This window comes from Rhinolophus sinicus, linkage group LG06 (assembly GCF_036562045.2).
Source record: "Rhinolophus sinicus isolate RSC01 linkage group LG06, ASM3656204v1, whole genome shotgun sequence".
Taxonomy (NCBI): Eukaryota; Metazoa; Chordata; class Mammalia; order Chiroptera; family Rhinolophidae; genus Rhinolophus; species Rhinolophus sinicus.
Genome location: NC_133756.1, coordinates 99678931 through 99703959, shown reverse-complemented (window position 1 = coordinate 99703959; position 25029 = coordinate 99678931). Strand labels below are relative to the sequence as shown.

Genomic DNA, 25029 nt, shown 5'->3' with positions numbered 1-25029 from the left:
ATGGGTCACTTAGTAGGTGTTTTGTTATCAATAATTCAAAAGTTTGAGTTAATATCTTTTACTTAATGATGAGTCAATAAAACAAGGAAACTAACATTTAAATTATTGATATTATTATTATTATTATTGATGAAGGACAATTTTTTGGTTTGTTTGTTTGTTTGTTTTTGGTTTTTTTAACCAGTTTCAGCGTCCAATATATTCTATATGTATTTCTGGTTGAAATTTATGACAAAAATATGAATTTATACTCATTTGTAAATACAGGTGCTTTTTGTAAATAGTTTGCCTTCTGATATCTGGTTATTCTTTACTTCAACAACTTTAGAAGCTCAAATTAAATGTTAATTTTTATTTTACGATAAAATATATAAAATTTAATATAAGTATAAAGTTCAGAGAAAGTACACTTCAGATTTATAAAAAATAAGTCAGACAGAAAAAGCAGAGAACCATGTGATTTCACTGATATGTGGTATATAAACCAAAAACAACAAAAGAACAAGACAAACAAATGAGAAACAGAAACTCATAGACACAGACGATGGTTTGGTGGTTGCCAGAGGGTAAGGGGGGTGGGGGGTGGGGGGTGGGAGATGAGGGTAAGGGGGATCGAATATATGGTGATGGAAGGAGAACTGACTCTGGGTGATGAACACACAATGGGATTTATAGATGATGTAATACAGAATTGTACACCTGAAATCTATGTAATTTTACTAACAATTGTCACCCCAATAAATTTAATAAAATTAAATTAAAAAAAAAAAAAAGAATTGTCAAAGTTAACTATATATTACATAATTTTCAAGAAAATTTAAAAACATTCACTTATTATTTAACTGACTAATTAGCCCAGGTTGTCCTTAAGTATGTGGGACACATGTAATAGTTAATGATTCACCTGTATATTTTTCTCCCCCACATGAAACAGCATATCAAGCATCTCACTCTCTCAGTAGTAACTTCTAAATTTCCAGCTATTTTTCACCACTTCTACCATGTCAAAATTTCTTCAAATTCTTGGCAACTTTCAGTCATTATCCACCTCATGAGTTCTCTTCATTCCTTAAACATCTTGTTTTTCATAATCTACTACTATAGCCATTTCATTGCAAATAGTTTCATTATTGGCCTCTGTACCGTCTTCATGCCAACTTTCTATATAAACTAATGCCTTTATTGTAAATTGTAGAATACGGCAACCAGACCTACACTTACTCAGATGAATTTATTTACGGAACATGCAACTATGCCAACCACTCTTCACTTCAATGTTAAAGCCACAGATTTCATGTGAGCTTTCTGAGCTGACAAAACTGCCGTGATAGATTACCTTTTCCACTCTGGTAAACGAGTGTTACTTTAACATCTATCTACTCAGTATCTCACACTTACTCAATGACTTCCCTCCTTACTGCTCCAAGAAAATAAAAGCAACCAGAGTTTTCATTAAAAAAATCTTCATTTTCATATGTTACATCCCTGTATGTTTGGCCTTCCTTCCTTTTGTAAAGTCAGAACTATTCTTTTTTCTCCTTAAGTCCAAATCAAAACCCTTTTCACTTGATTTTCTCTATTACTCAAAAATTTCACTCTTGTGCTTACCTTCTTTTCTTTTACAAAATTGTTTTTGTTCTCTACAGCACACATTAAATTTAGCATATACACAAAATAATTCTCTTATAAAACATTCCCTGAACCTTACACTTTAAACAGCTCTAAAAATTAACCAATTACCTGTCCCATTTTATAGGCACTCTTCATAAAAGTTGCTTGTTTTGTGTTTACAGTTTCTAAACTCCATGTCTCATTATGTTTTTAATCCTCTCTAATCAGGATTTCATTTTCTTGTGACATCATTCTATTTAAGTTTATAAATGGCAACAATTTTGACTCTAACAGTGCCATTCTTATCAATTTCACCAATGACTTGACTCTAAACACCTTTCTTCTTTTCGAGTTTTCCAATGACATTTCAAATTCAATTATTTATATGTTTTAATCTTACTCGGACTCTCAGCAGCTTTGACATAATCATTACTTCCACCTTATTGAAATGCTTTAATGTCTTGGGTAAACGACCTTATTAAACTCACAGGACCTTAGTTTCTCATTTATAAATGAGGATAATTATCTTACAGGATTGTTATGGTGATTCAGTGAAGTAATACATATAAGACATCTACCAGTGGCTAGCTTAAAATGGACTCAATCAAGAAAAGCAGATAAAATAATAATTAATTTCTCAATTATGCTAAACTTGTCTCTTGGTCTTATCTATGCTTCCTAAGATGCTAGTTCACAGAAAGAATTCCTATTTTACATACACTTTCAAGCCCAAATCTGAGCACAAACATAGCAAAAAAAAAAAAAAAAAAAAAAATCTGGAACATAGCAGTAAGTTTATTCAAATAATAAATGAATTCTACTGCTGACTCAACTTTTTTAACAAAGCAGTAAACTAATCACACCCTGCATCTCTCTTAGCAAGACAGGTGTAATATACTACCTGTGTTCTAACCTTATGCAGAACATAGCCCTATTCTTGTCAATGTTGTTCAAAGTTTATCTCAGCATCCGCCTAATAGATAATATTGGAGACTCAATTTCTTCAGACAGTGGAGCAGCATCTCAGTGTTGAGGAGGCAGTAATGCCATCCCTGAATACTTTTATAAGCCTCTGAATTTAAACAGTGTTAATTCACAAATCATATTTTATTTCTATACTGCTAAATGTATTATATTAGAGGTTTAACTACAGGCAAATTGTTTAATTGGTTGTTCATGTATAGATGCACTTTCCTAATAGGAAAATACAAAATCCATAGGTAGTAAATTAAATATGTTCTCTCATTGACATATTCCAGCTCAATATGCCCCCAAATATATTTATATGGTTTATATCACCCATATGTAGCACCAATTCTGATCCCTATGTGTCAGAGCTGTGGATGCTTGATGAAGTCTTCTTGAACTTTCATTTTAGCTTGTATTATTTTTTATTAAAGGTAGACTCCCTAGACTCAACCCATTACAAGAAATTATGCCTGTATTCCCTCCATCCTTTTTAATCAATTGATGTGATGTTCACATCAATGCTGAAATAAGAGAATTAGTTTTATAGCTGCAAAGTCATTATATGATAATTGTTTTTATGAGGCTATAATCTTGAAAAGAGAATAATAGAGAAAGATTTTATTACTTTAAAATTCAATATATGTATGTTTTTATAGAGTGTCCAGTCTGCATCTTATTTTATTCTAATCTAGCTTCTCACTCCTTTTCATAAGCTTCACTTTTGTTCACTTGGCCACAGATATAACACACTGTTGAGTTTCTTTCTTATTTCACTGGCCGCACCTTCTTGATCTTCTTTGCTGAATTTTCCTGTATTTTCTGAAATTTTAAGCTTTGGAAAGCCTCAGGACTGGGTCATGTTCATTTTCACAACTACATCCACTCCCTGGGTAAGCTAATTTACCTCTCATATTACCCTGAGTACTATCCATATGTGACTTGTAGATTTTAATCTCTAGCTCGGTCCTCCTACCTGAATTTCAGACCCTTACATTAAACTGACTAGGTGACCTCTCTACTTGGATTTCTTACAGGAGTATACAAATTATCATGTCCAAAAGTGTAGTACTGATTCCCTGTTTCTTCAAGTATACCTCCTACACTAGTGGCCCTCACCTCATTCAACTGTAACACCAGTCATTCAATTGCTTAGGCTAAGGCATTTGATTTCACCTTTTTTTTTTTTTTTTTCCTTTTTTAAACAACCAGTGTTCTTTATCTCAATCAACAGTTTCACCATTTACTCAGTAAATGCATCATCATTTAATACTATCTTTGCAGTATCCTAAATTAGTCTCCCTGCTTTCACTTCATCTATTGTCATAGTGATAGTAATCCTTAAAAGGGAGTGTTTCCTTCTACTTTTCCCTTTCTTATCCTATTCTGACCATAGTGGTTTACTTGTTGTTTCTTGAACATATAAACACATCATAACCTCAGAGTATTTGCTAACCATTATACCTAAAACACTTGTCTATCCCATCAAGGATACTCTGAGCCAATCTCAACAAAATAAGGAGTTTAAGCTGAATTGAAACTTTAAAACTTGCCTCATTAATGGAGATATCTTGCCTACTGTCATCTTTGATTTACATTGTGACATAAACTCCTTCTCTTATTGTTGATTGGTAAAAGTTCACACAGTTGACCATTATGATCTTAGTTAAACAGTTTGATTAATATTAATATGACTCATGACTTTACTTCATTAAAATATCTGCCCAAACAAACACCTCACAAAGATGCCTTTGCTGAAAATCTGATATAAAATATCACATTATCTATCCCTTTCCTCAACTTTATTTTCTTGACAGCATTTACCATATTAACCACAAACCATCTAAATCCACACATGTCACTGTTAACATTATATGAATTTACTACTCCAGTGTCTTCATCAACTTGACCTTAATATTCCAGGAGACGTGATCAGGAAGTCAAAAGTTGAAAATAACTTTGTAGTTTTTTCACCAACTTCCTGAATATCTATTTTTTTGGGAAAATCAGATAGGCATCTCTGAAATAGATAATACCAAATGACCATTTCCTCCCAAATCCCACTTAAAATTATTGCTTACAAATTCTAAAACGTTATATCATAAACCATGTCCAGTCCTTAGCAGGGTCTCACATTGAAAGACTAACTTTAAAACAGACTCAAAAAATAAATAAAAATATTAATTTATGTTCTCTTCCTTTTGAGAAGCTACCAGGATTTTGCCAAGGTAACCATAGTCTTGCCTATGGTAAGTAATAAAGTCAATTTTATCAAAAGGTTGTTCTGGTATTCTTCTTGGGGAGAAAACACTCAATGATTTTTATATTCATTTATTAGTAAAATTGCATAGATTTCAGGTGTACAATTCTGTAATACATCATCTATAAATCCCATTGTGTGTTCATCACCCAGAGTCAGTTCTCCTTCCACCACCATATATTCGATCACCCTTACCCTCATCTCCCACCCCCCCCCCCCGCCCCCCTACCCTCTGGCAACCACTAAACTATTGTCTGTGTCTATGAGTTTCTGTTTCTCATTTGTCTTGTTCTTTTGTTGTTTTTGGTTTATATACCACATATCAGTGAAATCATATGGTTCTCTGCTTTTTCTGTCTGACTTGTTTCGCTCAGCATTACTCTCTCAAGATCCATCCATGTTGTCACAAATGTTCCTATATCATCTTTTCTTACTGCCGAATAGTATTCCATTGTGTATATATACCACAACTTCTTCATCCATTCATCTATCGAAGGATATTTTGGTTGTTTCCATGTCTTGGCCACCGTAAACAAAGCTGCAATGAACATTGGAGCACACGTGTCTTTATCTATAGATGTTTTCAGATTTTTTGGGTAGATACCCAGGAGAGGGATTGCTGGGTCATATGGCAATTCTATTCGTAATTCTTTGAGAAACCTCCACACTGCCTTCCATAACGGCTGCACCAGTCTGCATTCCCACCAACAGTGTATGAGGGTTCCTTTTTCTCCACAACCTCTCCAACATTTGTTATTATTTGTCTTGTTGATGATAGCCATTCTGACTGGGGTGAGGTGATATCTCATTGTGGTTTTGATTTGCATTTCTCTGATGATTAGTGATGTTGAGCATTTTTTCATATGTCTATTTGCCATTTGTATGTCCTCTTTGGAGAAATGTCTCTTCAGGTCCTCTGCCCATTTTTCAATTGGGTTGTTTGTTTTTTTGTTGTTGAGTTGCATGAGTTCCTTGTATATTCTGGATACTAGCCCCTTATCGGAGGCACTGTTTGCAAAAATCTTCTCCCATTCAGTTGGTGGCCTCTTTATTTTGTCAATGGTTTCTTTTGCTGTGCAGAAGCTTTTAAGTTTCATATAGTCCCATTCGTTTATTTTAGCTTTTACTTCCATTGCCTTTGGAGTCAAGTTCATAAAATGCTCTTTGAACCCAAGGTCCATAAGTTTAGTACCTATGTTTTCTTCTATGCAGTTTATTGTGTCAGGTCTTATGCTTAAGTCTTTGATCCATTTTGAATTAACTTTGGTACATGGTGACAAATAGCAGTCCAGTTTCATTCTTTTGCACGTGGCTATCCAATTCTCCCAGCACCATTTATTGAAGAGGCTGTCTTTGCTCCATTGTATGTTTTAGCTTCTTTGTCAAAATTATCTGTCCATATTTATGTGGTTTTATTTCTGGGTTCTCAATTCTATTCCATTGGTCTATGTGTCTGTTTTTCTGCCAATACCATGCTGTTTTGATTATTGTAGCCCTGTAGTACAAGCCAAAGTCAGGAAGTGTGATACCTCCATTATTGTTCTTTTTCCTTAAGATTGCTTTGGCTATTTGGGGTCTTTTGTGGTTCCAAACAAATCTGATGATTTTTTGTTCTATTTCTTTAAAATATGCCATTGGGATTTTGATGGGGATTGCATTGAATCTGTATATTGCTTTGGGTAATATGGCCATTTTAACTATGTTGATTCTTCCAATCCATGAGCACGGAATGTCTTTCCATTTCTTTGTGTCTTCTTCAATTTCTTTCAAAAATGTCTTATAGTTTTCAGCATAGAGGTCTTTCACATCCTTGGTTAAGTTTATTCCTAGGTATTTTATTCTTTTCGCTGCAATTGCAAAAGGAATTGTTTTTTGTATTTCTTTTTCTGAGATTTCATTGTTAGTATATAGGAAGGCAATGGACTTTTGTGCGTTGATTCTAATGTATAAATATATGTGCATATATCTTCTTGGAATACAAGCTCCACAATTGTGACGGGCCAGCCGCCACGAGTCGATCAGTACCTGAATGGGGGAGTGGGAATGAAATAAAAGACACACACAAATGCTAATGCGGCCGGTCTTCAGTCATGCTGAAGCCCTGAGTTTATTATCTCTAACCAATATATACAATTTGAGTACGTGCAGTTAAACGAAGAAGATATGCATTATCTCAGTGAAAGTAAATCTTTCCAGCTTCAACCTTACTTTGACATAGAAGATACAAGGTCACTGAAACTCACAAAAGTAAATATTTCAAGGAGACAGAATCTACTAATTGTCTAGAAAGCCCTTAGTTTTCTGTGTCTGGGAACTGGCCGTTTTCACCACATTCCTCAGCAGCCGTTAGGCGCTTTTCAGATAAGGCAGAGACAATGTTATGGGGGCAGAAACCGAGCCAGTCTGCAAGGTTCAGGGCTGCAAGAAACCATGGCTCCCCACACACAATAGAAAGGGAATTTCATAATCTTTGTCCATCACCATAACAACATGACCTAGAATATTGCCAGTTTTATAAAAGTTATTCAGTAAATATCCACTGAATAAGTGAATGACTCTTCTGTTTCTTTTTGTTTATTTTATAATAACTTGTGTTTTAATCAAATCCTAGAAACTATATATCTCAAATGTTAATCCTTATCAGAATGTGTAAGCCATAATTAAATGAAAATATTAATAATCTCTGACAGTAGAGTTACAATGTGTTCTATTAAGGTAATCTGTATAGATTTAAAATAATTTATCTGAAAATTCTCTCTTAGACTTACAATATAAAACCACCTACTGATTTTTATCTCCATTTTAGAAACAAAAGAAATCCCCTCATACTTGTACAGAAGAAGACATCAAAAAGTCTGTAAGTGCATGTGCTGTCGCTTATGTCATCTGAGACTCCATATGGTTCTTTAAACAAAAATTTGTACTATCATGCACGAGGAGTATTTAATTAAACAAGCTCAGCTGTACTGACCACAACTAATTGGACCAATGATCAGTAAACAAGTAAAAGTAACTATATAGCTGAAATGTTGAAATCAGCCATTGTGGAATCAGAGAAAATTCTGAAATGTAGGCCAGATAATTATTCTCCCAAATAAACACAATGCAATATTTCATGTATTTGTCCAGTTTATTTTTTTAAAGTAATGCTATACTTTTAAAAAAGCAAAACTTTTTGTCACAATAAGATTGTCAACCCTGCAAATTTGTCATTGATCCTCATTTTTAAAAAGCTCTTTATGAAAACTATTTTAAGTTACTTTGGGGAAGTTTACATTTTTTTAACTCCCTACTAAATAAATAAATAAATATAAATAAATAAATTTCAAAACAAAGTTGAGCTTATTGAGCTCTTAAAAGAAAAAAAGCTATTAAGCCATGAAAAGACATGGAGAAAACTTAATGTCTATTAATAAGTGAAAAAAGCCAATCTAAAAGGGCTACCATACATATAGGCAACATGCAATAAATCCTGTATGATCCAATCTATACAACATTCTGGAAAAAGCAAAACTACAGAGACAATAGAAAAGATCAGTGGTTGGGGTGGGGTGGGGGAGTGGTGAATAGGCACCACAGGGAACTTTTAGGGGAGAAAAAAACAGATAGACACATATCATCATACACTTGTCTAAACCTATAGAATAGATAACACCAAGAGTGAATCTTGAGGTAAACTACGAACTTTGAACGGTTATGATATGTCAGCATTGGTTCCTCCTTGGTTAAAGAATGCATTAGTCTGCTGAGTGATGTTAATAATTGCAGAGGTCATGCCTGCGAGGGGCAGGGAGTTATGGAAAATCTCTACCACCCTCTTAATTTTGCTAAACACCTAAAACTGCTCTTAAAAAAGTCTTTAAAAAATAACAAGTTTACTGAGGTTGTAAATTTAAAAATAGGGTAAGAATAATAATTTATTGCTTTGCGACTCTTTGGTCATAATTGTTTACAATTCTAAACTATTTAGAGTCTCCCTGTATTAGGGAAATAGAAGGTGCTCTATGTACAGCAGTTCTTTGAATAATGTCATTTCATTCAATCTTGTTTCACTATCACATTCAAGGGGAAAAAAGATGGATTTCTGCCAGGGCCACTGTCTGTGGAATTTATATGTGTTCCCCAAGCCTGAGTGGGTTTTCTCTGAGTGCTCCAGTTTCCTCCCACATCCTACAGACATGCCCATTAGGTGAGATGGCGTGTCTAATTTGTCCCAGTCTGAGTGGGTGTGGGTGAGGGTGAATGGTCCTGTGATAGAAGGGCGTCCTATCCACAGTAAGTTTCCAACTTCTGCCGTGTGCTACCCAGACAGGCTCGGGCCAGCCATGACCCTGCACTGGAATAAGTAGGTGGGAAAGAATTCCTTCTTTTTATTAATCTTTTAAAATCTATGTAGAACTCACATTTATTTCAATGTTTAATATTAGAATTGCTTTGGGTCTTTATTTAGAAGTTTAGCGATGTTTTTATGACCAGAAATATGCTGCAGGAGCTTAACTCTTGATCATAACAATAGCCTATGGTAAAATTTGTTTCATTATATGTCATTTTCCTTAAACTTGCATTTTCCAAGAACCTAACAATGACGTTAAATGAGGAGTTACTGTGTTCCAATTCCAAGTACTAAGGATTTGAATCTTAACTGACTGTTGACAAAACTGAGGTAGAAGAAGACATGGGAGGGGATACAGGATCCATCTAAGACTCCATGACCAAGGTGAGTGGTGCTCACTGGCTGCCCTGAGCTCCTCTAAATCTCACACCTGCTTATCTGTCTGGCTGCAATGTATTCCAGAGAATAAAGGATTCTCCTTTGATTTGGCATTCCAAATACAACCCAGTGACTATCCTTGGCTGACTCTGTTCCAGAACATTACTAGGAAGGGGAATCTGGAAAACACAGTTTATCTGTGTTGCAGAAGAGGTGTTGTAGGTAGTGGCAGTGATTTTGAGTTTACAACAGACATTTCAGGACAAACATACACACACACACACACACACACACACACATGCACACGTGCACACACACACACAGTCTTAGTTATAAATCTGCTTATCAGATCTAGGTCCCAGAGAAGGCTTGTCCTGACTAACACCTATCTTTCTGCCCTGTTTGCCCCCACTCCTCTTGCTTTTGCAGAAGGGCCTGGACTAAGTCAGATGAGAAACTGCAACATACCAAATGGGTCAAAATAGAAGTCTCATCCATGTCGTTGTTATCATTTTACCTTTTAGATCTTTCCACTTTCCTTTGGATGCTAAAAATAATTTGGGGGTTAAAAAAATAAAAATGTAAGAGGTAAACTGATTTGAGATTTGTTATGATAGTCTTTGTTCTTGCCATGTTGATTCTGGTTAGTGTAAACTTATTTAGAGTTTAGTAGAAGCATCTGACTTCTACCTACAGAGGCAAACATTTTAACCTGAAACCTTTCCCCAAAGGACACTTTCTATTGTTTGATAACCAACAGCCCAAGTGAAATGCTTTGACTTGGAAATGCAACACTGGGCAAATAGAGAAAGCAAACTTTGTTTAAGTTCAAATAATTGCCCAGATAACACTCATTAAACAGCTTCCTGAGTGTCTCAGTCTCGGAAACACTAGGACCCTGATTTCCAAAATAACAAGAAGATGCTCTTTGCATTCCTGTGTCCTCTATGCAACCCTAAATCGCTTAACTAATTCAAAAGAGTCACAAAGGCCTGCAGGAGGGAGATTCAAGTTAAATTAATGTTTTACCAGCAAACTCCTGGGGCAAAAAAAATGGTCTAAATCATACCTTTAGTCAAAGCCACTACTTAATTTCTATTACTCCTTTGGATTATCTTTGTAGCCCAGCAAGAATTACTAATGTAGAAGATAGGATAGACCTTAGAAAAGACATCATACTATGGTAATCTATAGAATAGTAATAAGCATTAACATAATTAAACATTCAAAATGTATCCTAAATCATGTCATAGTGATTTTTATTGTAACAGTTAAATTAAACAGTTAAACTTCAGGTATGAGTGACCTGAAATTCCTCAATTCCTCTTAAATGCAGGACAGTAGTTCTCCACAAAGAAGATTTTGCTGCTCCAGGGGGTAGTTGTCTGGAGATATTTTTAGTTGTTACAGCTTGGGAGGAAAGTAGGGTGTGTCACTGGCATCAAGAGGGTAGAAGTAAAAAATGCTGCTAAATTTCCTACAATGTGCCCCCCACTCAAAGAATCATCTGGCCCTAAATTCCAATAGTGCCAACGTTAAAACATCTTAATGTAGTGTAAGAAAATAAAAATAGTACAAAATTCACCAGTATATTCTTTTTGAAATGTTGTCTTTTCCAATACATTTTTTTCCACTTCTAAGTGGGATACAGCAAATTAAAGTACAAAACTGATTTTTTTTTTTTAAATAAGACATCATGGTGAAACAAATATTACTTTAGAAATTTATATAAAATGGAAATCTCTATATTTTAGAAAAAAGGAAGCGTGACATATAATTGGAGGTTTTTTCCCCCTCAGGATGTTTATAATTTTTTTACTGAATTTATCTCAATTTAAAGAAATTGTGTTATAAAATAAAAGGGAATTATAAATTTTATCTTATGTGTAGGCCTCTGAAAGAATGGAACGCAATTTAAAAATGCCATAAATATTCATAAGTTTTAACAGTAGTCGTTTTTAAGATCTTTATGAAAATGTTAAACAGTTAAGAGGCTATCTGAAAATATGACTAAGTTCAAAGCCAAAGGGAAGTTTGAATTAAAAGTTGGGAATGGCAGAACTAATCAAAGGACCATAAGGCTAAAAGAGGACTATTTTACTAAACACTGATTTTTCTAGAGACAGTCACTGTGAAATGATTAATATTGTCTTCAGCATTCTTTAGATTCTTTTCCCTTCTTACCAAATACTTTCTGAGTAGATTTTATTCACTAGCAGCTGTGCTCTCTGCCTGTATGTTGATTTCACTAAAATATATAACCTTCCTTGCATCTCTTCTCTTAAATTCTAGACATAAAAATACAACTGTCTAGGTAACAAATCCAAATGGAAACACCAGAGAGAATTCAAATGGTAGGTCAGGACTGGTTTCAAGGACAAATGACCTGTGCAGTCACATAGAGACCCACACTCATAAAAGCGTATTCATTTTGTACTGCGATAGATCAAAATCTGAATTCATCTTTCCAACTAGACCATTTCCTCCTCCTAACCAACAACCTCCATCCATATGTTTCTTCTTTTTCTTGCCCTCCAAAGACTATAGTTTTTTACTATTTTAGCTACCTTTTAAAAGTTCTTTTTGATGTTTTCCCATATCTTTATATTTCCATTACTTGACTATTCTGTTTCGCATTACCTAAAATAGCCCCATGCCACCTCCTACCCAAAAAATAATTTCCCTTTGTCTATGCACCCATAATAATTTTATCAGGAGTTTTAGTCAAATCAATATTCAGAGCATATATTATTAGACAAGATAAATACTACTTACAAATAAGCCACATTTTTCACTTTGAGTATATTTGGTTTCTTATACAATGTTTCATTTCCCCTTGAGTTAAATATCTGAGTCATATTAAAACACTCTTTGAGACAATCTTTCTCAAGTCTTTGTCTTCCCATTTCAACCTGGATGTTTCATCTCTATGCTCCATGGACTCTCCTTCCAACATCATCATAGGATTCCCTTAACATTTTTCCTATGTTAATTCACTTGTTTCCTAACTCTATGAATATTTTTTCTTTATTTACTTCTCATTTGATTATGTATATTATTCAGTACTTTCCTGAGAAGGATAAATAGAAGATAATTATTTTGAAAACTTAAGTAGTAGGTATCATAAGTTGGCACTATTCAGCATCTATTTCTACCACCCTCTAATGTACCTTTCTTTACTTCTAAGACAAAAAAGCTGAAAACACTTCACAGATCCCTTTACAGAAAGGATTGTAAATATAATTTATATTTCATCAATCTGACGTACATTTGTGATATTGAGACAATAGAAGGCTTTACTTCAAATTGGTTGTCATTTGTTTCTTTGTTTTCTGTTTCTATGGTCACTGAAGATTTCTACAGCACTGTGAGAAGATACAGTCTTGTCATTAGTTTTATCCTTATCAAGATGCATGGCCCAATGTAACCTATTTTGTTGGCCCTAATAAAAATGGGTCCAGTGTTTTAGTGGATCCAGCTAAAGTAATAGTGGTTACAGTCCTGTTGTATCCAATCTGCCAGTAGCAGAATCCAGTAGCAGAATCCACCATGGCACTAGTTAGTTACCTGTGTCAATTCAACCATGTTGGATACCTTCCAAAATGTAGAGGAGAACAATGTTTTTCACTGGAATGGATACTTATTTTGAATATCATTTTTCCCTGCATGCCAAGCTTCTGGGAACTATACCATCCAAGGACTTACTGAGCATCCTGATTCTTGTTTCTGATTCCTACAAAGTATTACTGTTTACCAGAGAATTCACTTTAATACACTAAATAGCAAGATGTTATGCTAACATTCTTGATAGGCACCGGCCATTTCTTGTCGCCCATCATCCAGAATTAGTTGGTCTAAAAATGTGGAATGGCCAACTGAAAAATTACATGCTATAGTCAGCTGAGAGATAGTACAGGATTACAATGTTATCCTAGAAAATTTTGTATATGCTTTGAAGCTGTCACTTAAATATGGTGCTGTTTCTCCCACCACCATAATATATGCATCAAGGAAAAAAAGTTAAGGCAAGAGGCACTCTTCCTTATGACACACTAGCACAAATTTTGCTTCCGGTTTCAGAGGTCTTAAAACCTCTGAAGAACTATAATATTTGTATTTCATTGAATGTTTACACTGCTACCTTTACAGTCTGCCACTGAAACAGAAGAGAAAAAAGAAGGATATTCTGGTGTCTGGGATGATTTAACCAGATAATCAACAGGAAATTGGATGTGATGCTATACAAGGAGAAATACATTATATCGAAAGCCCATCTACTTACTAGTACTGTGATGCCCATTGACAAAAGTATTTGAAGTTTACAGAAATCAAATACAGACTCTAAAGGGCTCAGACCTTCCCAATAATAAAATTTTGGTCACTCAGACTTGTGAAGAACTGTGACAAGCTTATGTTTTGGATGAGAGCAAAGATGACATGGAATGGATAACAAAAGAAAAAAAATATAAACAAAAACGGCAACCTCATGACTAGTTGCAAAAATGATGGTTATAGTAAAGCCTTGTATATTCCACCTCATCTACTCCCCCCTCTCCTTTTCCTCTATTTTACAGTTTGGATTTTATCATGTCTGAGAAGATTTTGGTCTTTCCGCATGGGGTGATTATGAGCATACGTGTACTTGTGCCAGGAATAGTTGTTTTGTGTAATATAGGAGCATGTTGGTGATGTTGACAGTTTTAGGTGGTTAAGTATGGGAAGATACATGTGCAAGCTTATGGATGAGGAATATCACAGAAGTGGACTGTGGTGAATTAACACATAAGATTTGGAAGTCAGAAATAAGGTAGGTGACACATTTTGTTTTCATATTTCTGGTGACAAATAAAATCACAAAGGAGTTTAGATTTTTATGGCATTGTTCTTGCTCTGACCACATACACAAAGCTCTTAGTAACTGGTTGTACATGGTTCTAGAGCCTGTAGCTGTACTGATAGCTTTCAAATTATGGCAGCAGAGTTCTCAGATTGCAAAATTAGCTCCCATGATACCTGGTTTTGTGACCCAGTGTAACAGTTAATTGTATAGGTTAATCTGACTGTGCCACAGGGTGCCATGATATTCTGTTGAACATTATTCTGGATGTGTCTGTGAGGATATTTGTGGGTGAGATTAATATTTGAATTCGTAGACTGAGTAAAGCAGATTGCTCTTTCTAATACCAGTCGGCTTGGCTCTATCAGTTGAAGGCCTGAATAGAGCAAAAGTCAGACTCTTCCCTGAGGGAGAGAGAATTCCTCCTACCTGACTGTCTTTGAACTACCATATTGGCTTTTTCTTGCCTATGGACTACAAATGAAACATCAATTCTCCCTGGGTCTTGAGCTTGCCAGCTTTTAAACTGGAAGTACGCCATTGACTTTCCTGTATTTCCAGCTTGCTAACTCACCCAGAAGATCTTGGCATTTGTCATCCTCCATAATTTCATGATCCAATTCTTGATTATAAAACCTTCGCGTGTGTGTGTGTGTGTGTGTGTGTGTGTGTGTGTGTGTGTGGTATTGGTTCCGTTTCTCTGGAGAACCCTGACTAATACACTTGGATTTAGATACTATTACTTAAAGGTGAATGCTAAGTTTTTCTTATCAGCACTTTTAATCCTTTTTTAGGCAGTTTAGTACTTATCATTAATCCCTTTATACATAGAGTAGACAGAAAAGATTCTATCCTGTGAAACTAAACCCTGAATGACACAACATGCACGTCTAAAATTGTCTTATTTCTACCTTTGTGCTTGATTAAATATTTGCTTAATTGATTGTATACTTTTAGGTTGGAAATAATTTATGCTCAGAATTTTGAAGATTTGCCTCACTGTCTTCCATATTTTTGGATTTGCCTGTTGCAAGAATTAATAGATGCCATTTTAATGTCAATTACTATATAAGTGATTTTTGGTATGCAATCAAAAGGAATATTCAATCTGGAAATTTGGTTTGTTTATGTATGGATAATTTTTTCAATAATTTCATTGAAAACATACTTCTCTCTGTTTTCCATTATCACTTTTATATCGTTCTATAATTTCTATTAGTCGCATGGTCTACCTTTGGATTTATGCGAAATACATTGTGTGTGTCTGTTTGTGTGTGTGTGTGTGTGTGTGTTACTCTAAACTGTCAAATATATAATACTTTGAAGAAGTTAAAAAAGTGAGATAAAAGTATTTTACATTTATCTATATATTGATAATTTTCAGGGCTTCTCACTTTTGTGTGTGTAAGTTTTCATCTGCTGTAAATTCTGAAGAACATTTCTTATAGCACAGTACTGTAGGTAACAAAATCTTTAATTTTTGGTCATTTGAAAAATACCTTTATATTGGTCTGAAAAGTATTTGAAGGATATTTTTGCTCAATATAGAACTCTATATTGCCCACTTTTTATTTTCCCCTCCTTTTAGTATATTAGAGACATTATTGCATTGTTTAATGAGTGGTGTCTTTTCTGAGAGGAAACTACCAATAACTCTTATTTTTGTTCTCCTGCATGCAATGTCCCCATTTTCTGATTAATTTTAATATTTTCAGTTTATTTTACATTTCGATAATTAATTATAATTTATCTATTTGTTTATTCTACTTTGGGTTCATTGACATTCTTAAATCTATGAGTTTATTAGTTTTCATCAAATTTGGAACATTTTTATGTCATCATTTGTTCAAAAATGTTTGTCATCCCTTCCTTCTAGATTCCATTATAATTATGGTTCCATAGGGTACTGATGTTCCTATCAGTTTTTTCAGCTTTTTCTGTCCTTTGTTTTGGTTAGTTTCTGTTCCTATGCTTCTAAATTCACTGTTTTTCTCTTCTGCTGTTAAACTGATCTGGTGAAATTTTCATTTAATACTTTTTATTCTTGATCTAGAGCTTCCATTTGTTTTATTATTTAAGTCTTTAAATTCTCTCACTCCTATACTTATCATTTCCTTTATATCTTGCAGCACCCTTGTAAGAGCTACTTGAAATTCTTTGTCTTCTAATTAATTACATTATATCATTCATTTCAATATTATATTGTTACATATCTGAATAATGTTAGCTTCCCTTAAAAGTACTAAAATTTGTCTTGAAAGGCATTTAATGTTATTGAGTATCAGCTTGGTCTTTATATTAGATCAATCACAGAGTAAATTTTACTCTGGAAGGTGTAAACTACTAAGATCTCTGCTTATCCACTGAATGTCCCAAGTAGTCAATATGGGTTCTCTAATTTAATGGGCTAGAAATTTAACCTCTCTCGTTTTGAGTGGTTCAAATAGTTGCTGATGTTATAATTCCATAGTCATTCTTTGCCCAACATTGTTGAATTTCACAGGTTGCAGGCACTAATTTTTATTCAGTGAAAGAACAAGAGGAAAGGTGGGCCAATTTGTACTATGCTTTCTCTATGATGTTCTCTCCACCATAACACTCCATAGCAGAAATTTAGTTGAGGGGAAAATTTCCATTATTTCCCCTTTGGCATTAGCTATTTTCTATAATAATAGTTATAACTATTTTCCTCCAATTTATTTGCCATTTTAGAAAGTATTACATTTTTTACACTTAAAGATGCTTCCACTTTTAATTTCTGGTTAAATCTGTTAACCTCTAGATTTTAAATTCTATAAAAACTTTCCCCTTTCCAAAATAACACAAAAAAAGTCACACTTGTTTTAATATATTTCATTTTTAAATATTTTTGCATTTGATTCTTTTGAATTTTTTTCATAGTGTTCTTTGTGAGACAATCCAATATCAATTCTCAAGAATACTAATTGCCTGCTCCCACATAATTTATTAAATAACTAATTATCCTTCTCTAAATATGAAAAACTTCCTTTTCCTTACACTTGCATGTCATTTAACAACTGCAATTGTGTGTTCTGCCTTTTTCCTTCTAGATTGTTAGTTGCTACCGTGTTTCCCTGAAAATAAGACCTACCCGGACCATCAGCTCTCATGTGTCTTTTGGAGCAAAAATTAATATAAGACCTGGTATTATACTATACTATACTATACTATACTATACTATACTATACTATACTATACTATACTATACTATATTATGTTATATTAATCCCGGTCTTATATTATTATAAAATAAGACTAGATCTTATATTAATTTTTGCTCCAAAAGACACATGAGAGCTGATAGTCCTGCTAGGTCTTATTTGCAGGGAAACAGGGTAGTTAAGTAGTAATTTATTCTATATAATTCATTTTATATATTTATCAAAAACAATGCATAGTATATAGAAATCTTTCAACATCTATTTACTAAACAAATAAATTTTTCATATTTATTTATATAAACAAGAAAGCAATACATTCTTGATCTAAATTATCAATTTTAAGACTTGATATAATAGTAACACAGAGCATTATAAACTCTCAGAAAAAACATGTTAATTTGACAATACCCAAAGTTATTTTATTATTTAGACTTCATTTTGTACTTAAATTTGTATATGGATTTATCACTTCTGTGCAAACAGAAAAAGGGAACTATCAGCAAGTGAATTATTTAAGGCAGGGGTCAGCAAACGTGGTCTGTAAAGATCCAGATAGGAAATATTTTAGATTTTGAAGCCATAGGGTCTTAGCATAACTACCCTAGTGCTGTTGGAACAAAAAGCAGCTATTGATCAAATGCAATCCAATAGACATGACTATGTTCTACTAAAATTTTGTTTATAAACATTAATGACAGCTAGAATGGATTATGGGCAATACTGAGTCAAGTTTTGGGGGAAAAAACAAACAAACAAAAATAAACCACCCAAAACTTCTTTATACTTATATTTGAAACATTTAGAATAATTTTTGACTAGAGTCACTGAAATCTAAGTTTTCCATCAAATACCATCCTCTAGTCAACAGAATGCATTTGATGCATCATTATTCCAAAAAATGTCCCAAATGGTCTAAACCAACACTGTATAAAAGTAATATAATGTGAGCCATATGTGTAATTTTAAGTTTTCTTATAACACCATTTAAAAATATAAAACAAATTAATTTTAATTTATTTAAATTTATATTTTATTTAACCCAATATATCCAATATTTTATCATTTTATCTTGTCATGAAAACAAAAATTATTGATATATTTTATATATTTTACATTAATTTTTGAAAAATGGTGAATATTTTCAGTGACATAATATCTTAATTTATACCAGCTACATTTCAGATGTTCATTATCGACATACAGTCAGTGCTTATACTCCCTTACAGAATAAGTCTAAAGGATATTCTGCCAAGGGGCTGATACAAATTCTGCAAACTTTGAGTTTTATTTCCACCAGTATTGTCCAATGGGAGATTTTTCAGAAATAATCAGGACAGGACTTTTATTTATTACTCAAATTGTTCTTAAATGCTTTGATGACTGAATTCTGGAGGAGTGTAATTGTCTGGTGATGCCAACAGGAATAAAAATTATGATACAACAACCATCTGGATAACAGTTATTTTAAGATGTCATTTATTACAGATATCTAAAATGTGAAATAATTCTATTTCTCAAATTGATAAATACTGTAGTTAATTCCCAAAGAGTGGAAGGATATTAAGACATTTTGAGACTGACTCTTTATCTCTCCCTTTTTTTCTTTTCTCTCAATATATATGAAATATGTGGATACACAGATTGTTTATACATGCATGCATACACACATGCAAGCATGGGTAAGAGAGAATAACATGATTACAAGGTGTGATCAAATATACAGTGAATGTTTAAATTAAAAAAAAAAATTACCGTAAAAGACACATTGCCATTAATCCCCCTCAAAAAATCCCCCTCAAAACACTCCCCCTCACTTTGAACGCACTTATCCCATTCTTCTTGCCACTTTCTGAAGCAGTTCTGGAAGTCCTCTTTCCTGAGTGTCTTTAGTTGTACTGTCTTGGCTGCCTCGATTCCAAAATCGATTCAAAACATTTACCTTCCATGGTCATTTTGACTTTGTGGAAGAGCCAGAAGTCACATGATGCCAGATCCTGTGGAAAAAGTGGATGAGGACACACTGTAATGTTTTTATATGACAAAAAATTACTGTACCGGAAGTGATGTACGACAGAGTGTTGCCATGATGGAGGATGAGACTGTTTGACCATTTCTCAGGCTACTTTTTACACACATCATTTCTTAAACACTCTACTAGCCCTTATAATATTGAGAGTTCACCATAGTGTTCCTGGGTATAAACTCAACTTGCACAATTCCATCAATTAGCATCACCTTGATGTTACTCGTAGATCTTGATTGGCACACTTTTTTCACACGAGGAAAACAGGGTGACTTCCATTGAGAACTCTGTACCTTATCTCAGGATCATAACCATAGACCCAAGTTTCATCTCTCCTGATGACATGTCTTAAAAAGCTGGAATCTGAAGTGGCACAATTTTGCAACTCCAACGAAACTGACAAATGCTGTTGCTTTTGTTTGACAGTTAAAACATGTGGGACAAATTTCACACTCACTTGCTCCATGTTCAAATCTGTTGTTAAAATGCTTTGAATGGAATCATAAGAGATGTTCAGATCCTCAGAAATTTCCATAATAGTCAATATCCTGTTTGATTGAATCATTTCCCTTACTCTTTCAACATTCTCTTGGGTTTTTGACATTGAACGATGTCCCAATATCTCTTCATCATCAATTGATTCACAACCATCACTTGAACCACTTGTAAACCATCTTCATGATCAGTGCAGCATCACCATAAACTAATTTTAACATTCCGTGTGTTTCTTTAGCACTTTTTGCCATTTGAATCAAAATTTCATATTAATGTGTTGTTTGTGATCCATAACTTACGGAGCACTTTAAAACACACCTTCTCTCAACCGTAGCTCACACTCTACTGACTGCACCAAACAAGTTGAAACTTGTCACACACTGTTACTAAGGTTTGCCACGCTGATTCCCATATTGAAGATCCCTGCCTTTCCATCAGATGGCATTCAGCAGCAACATTCAATGTATTTTTCATTCACACCTTGTATTTTCTCTTTCATATAGTTTAACCAGGAGGAAAGATTTGGGAAAAATCCCAGTTTGCTTTCAAAAGGGACAATTGTGATGCACTTGTCTCCTTTTAGTCACTGTTTTTTCATAGTTTATCTTTCTCTCCTGGATCTTACTTTCCCAACTTAAAGGTAGCGTAACCTACGTGTTTTTTTTTGTTTGTTTGTTTGTTTTTTGTTTTTTGTTTTTTTTTTTAATATAAGGATCAATTTATTAATACATTGAGACCATTTGATAAGTTAACCACTTGAAACACAATCTCATTCATAGAAGGTTCTCAACAAAATTATATGAAATGTTCTAATTCAGTATTAACAGGAGTTCCTTGAATGAGAGGATATGAAATCAAACAGAGGTAAATAGAAATCTTCTGGCAAACAAGGACTCTGAGTATTTTTTAATCAAATTTTGAGTTTATGCTCCAACTAAGATTAATATGTTTAAAAGCTAATATACACTGGAAACTTCTTTGATGAAGCAGGCTTGAAAGGGCATTGAGATTTAACCTATTGATTTTTTCTTTGCAGCCATAATATTATAAGGACTAAGGGGAGAGGAAAGATGTTAATATTCCTCTTGGTTCTTTCTGTTCAAGCAGAATGTGGATTATAACATTCCTACACTCAAAATCTCCCATTTGTTCTATGTCTCCTGATCTCCCCTTCATCCTCATAATCACCTTCTTTACATTACCTGTTCTGTATTGTGTCTTCCCATAAACTAAATAATTTGCTTTGTAAAAATTAACTGTGCTTTTGCTACTCCTTACTGTTTTCTTATTGTTTAAATCTTTGCAGATTATAATGATGACAAAATTGATCACCCTTTTCTTCTTATCTCTTTTCACACTCACACTTAGAAGGATCATATTTTGGTAAAAGTCTACTAAGGGAAGTAATCTCTCTGATTGTTGGACATATAATCAAATCTCTGTATCAACAGAAGACCAATATTTACCATTAGTTGCTCCTATTACTAATTTTGACACTCTTCCCAATGTTACTGTTTTTCTAGACCAACCCTCCTCCAATTTCACCTTTCAGGTAGACGTTACTCAAGAATCAACAGCACCCATCATGAAAACTCTGTGTTCTTCTATAGAGGAAATCACTTTAAAGGCCATTTCAACAAGACTAAAAGAAAATAATTAGATCCCAAAGAGAGACGTTAGTTGGTTATGATGACAGCATAAGACAAAGTATATTCAGCATACTAATCCCAAGTGGTGGTGTATACATTAATAGAAATATGATCAGAAACTTATCCTCTACCACAGCATATATAACTGAGGAAATGGACAAAGCCATTGCTGCTCAGCAAAAATATCTACATTCTCCTGCTTGGGTAGCCCTTGACAATTATGTAGCACTCGACTACCTGCTGGCCAAACAAGGTGGATCTGTGCTCTTGCCCACACTACTTGCTGTACTTATTTAAACACCTCTGGAGGAGTAGAAACCTGATGGGGGGACATGGGGGGAATCACTCAACAAGCCAGATAGCTACAGGAAGTAAGGAAAGATGACCTATTGCATGACTTGTTTCATTGGTTACCTTCTGGAAAAGAAACTTTCTCCTGATCTTTGTTACAAATCATTGTCATGATATTGGTAAGTTTCCTGATCCTATTCATAGTGTTCAAGCTTAAAGTTGATAGTTTTTCTTGCTATTTAAAGTCAACTGTAAAGACTGAAATAACTGTAACACAAAGAACAGAAATGATCCATCAGGCTACTGCATCTACCTTATCTTTGTAAATCTGAACAATATGTACTCCTTTCTTACTATTTTCACATTACAACTATCAAAATAATCCTCACATACTTTAACAAACTTTAAATTTTAGCACTCCAATCAATTGTATGCTAATCACTCAACCCTTGCAGACTATGGCCATTAGCACTAAGACCCTCATCAAACTTTAACCTTATCTCCCTTCCCTGTGGGCAAGAGGGACTGACAGCAGGGAGCTATACAATTCTGTCAAAGAGAGTGGGAGTTAAAAAGAATTGTAATTCATCAGCACCACCACATACCCCGAGGTTTGATGATAAGGGGGAAATCTGCACTTTAACATCATAATTTTGTAGCCAAATATTTGGACTTTTTACAATTTGGTCTTTGACTCTGCTTGCATGACTAACAGCTTTGCTATTTGGACTCTGACTCTTCTTGAGAGCTTGCACTCTCTATATTGTCCATTTAACCACAAAGCTCGTTACACACATTTTATTTGTAAGCTCTAAGGGAAACTGAGGCATTGGCCCATGTCTAGTGACACGCCCTGACGACCATTTCTTATGACACCACCTATTGGCATTTATCTCCTGACACCCCTTAGCTAAGACTAGAAAGCCCCATCACCTAACCAATCAGAGAATGTGTATGCATACTTTCGACTTTACTTCTCTTATTAACCTGTTCCCTGAAAAGTCAGCTCTTGCAATTTTTGCTTTTAAAAAGTCTGCCCTAACTCCCCTATGGTGGTGTGCACTTTCAGGTTATGTCTTCCTGGTTTGCAAACCACACATGACTAAAAAACTCTTCTTCCTCTCAGAAGGGTCTTATGGATTTTTGTTGAGAAGAACATGGGCTTATCAAGCAATTTTTTTTCTGTGTTACATTTCAACTCTTTTCCCTGATATCTGAAGTTTTTATTTTTTTTTGCTTGAGATTCAACAAAATCAATGTCACACACCCTTAAGAGTCAACAACAAATTGCTTGAAGCATCTATATACATCCGTTTTGTATCCAGATTTTAGGATTTGTGTTCCAGTACATCCTTTCTGTAGTCACTTATATAAGAATGTGATTAGCCAGATGATCCATTATCTTTAGGGTAAATCAATTTATTTACCTCTGATTAGAAGCCTTTATAAATAAGGGGAAAATGTCACCTATGAAAATTATTATAAAATAATGAGAATTGTTCAGAAAGAAAATTCCTACCCCTGAAGAGGTTGGACCAAGCTCAAATTACCAGGAAAGTTATGGCTTCCATCATGCCAGCAGGGGAGAATGAATCTTCCCCTTGGGCCCAATGTTTCCAAGTGTTTGGATGTTTACATTTTTGGACAACTTCTATCAATATCCACCATCCATATCCAGAATTACTGAAACCAGAGTAAGTTTTCTTCCCCTGAAAGTTTGCTTCTGTGCTTACCTTATGAGACAGGAGACCAATGGGAGAATAGGAAACAATTACTCCACTTGAACACAAGCTTATTTACTAGATTTATCCACCAAGAGGCCCCGGCTATTGCATGCCCATGGAATAATGCAAGAATGAGAGACTCATTCATAACTCTTCATATCTTGTCATGTATTTTTTCTTGATGATCTATGACTTGCAATTTTATCTTTTCCACATTAAAATCTCTAACTTAAGTTGTGAAATATTGTGGAACTATTCCTGAGTTTCAGTGCACAACAGGTGGCAACCAGAAACGAGCTATGTTGTAGCATGGGTAGTTCCACTAAAGGTATGCATGATACCTTTCCATAGTAAAACACATTTGAAGGAAACAGAAACATTAAGTATTTTAAATGTGAGAGCATTGAGAATATTGATATTTTTGGTTGGCTTTTCTGATTTTTCCGGTCTTTTTAAAAATAGTAAAAGGTAGAACATATGTTTGAGGTGCTCATGAATCAAATTCACTGCTTTAATTTAAGTTTAATGTTACTCTGTTTATATAAATTGGAAATTGTGAATTATAAAAATCATGCTAACCATCTGGAATATTTTGTACTTAATTATTATGACATGTGTCTATTTTGAATACTTTTGTGGATGAGTCTGAAAGAGGGAAGACATTTATGAAAGCCCTTTAGGCTATGTTCAATTTATTTATGTCAGGAATCATTAAGTTATACATAAAGTGCATGTATGTATATGCATATATAGCACCTGGTACTACTTGCAGTTAGATAAATGTAGAAAAATTCAATACTGAGATTCTTCTTGGAAGTGTACTATAATTTTTGTCCTAATATTTACTTTCATCCTATGAAGAAATAGCAGTCACATAATACTCAATTCTTTAGGAAATCAATAATAAAAAACAAACGATATCTTCCTCCCTTTCAAATATTTTATGATCAAGCATTGTTATCATCATCTCTAATAATAACAACAAAGAGTAACAGATCCATATGTTACCAATGACCACTGTATAACCGGTTCAAACTCCGCAACTGCATCACAGTATTCCTGGCACTCATCCAGGACATTGAAAAAAAGCTGCATCGAGTTGGAAAATACCGTTTGTTGTCGACAGGTTAGAGAAGCTGTGTGAGTCTAATTACCCTCTTCTTTACAGTGTGTGATTAAACACAGATTTCAAATCAAGGCTTTGTTATTAATTTCAAAGGCTTTCATGAGAAAATGCTAGTAAGTTTGACAATCTATGCTTCATATTCTTCACATAACCT

At 34.1% G+C, this 25029-nt stretch overlaps 1 long non-coding RNA gene across 3 annotated transcripts in view; it reads right to left on the bottom strand.

Annotated features, from left to right (window-relative positions):
- LOC141572197 (uncharacterized) overlaps positions 1–25029 on the bottom strand; it is an 839411-nt gene that overhangs the window by 414710 nt on the left and 399672 nt on the right. The window contains exon 6 of one of the 3 annotated variants that reach the window (XR_012497418.1): positions 18713–19561. The exons of the other annotated variants lie outside the window; for them this stretch is intronic. This is a non-coding gene — a long non-coding RNA (uncharacterized LOC141572197). Of the gene's footprint in view, positions 1–18712; positions 19562–25029 lie in introns of those variants that run through there. 3 annotated transcript variants of the gene reach the window in all.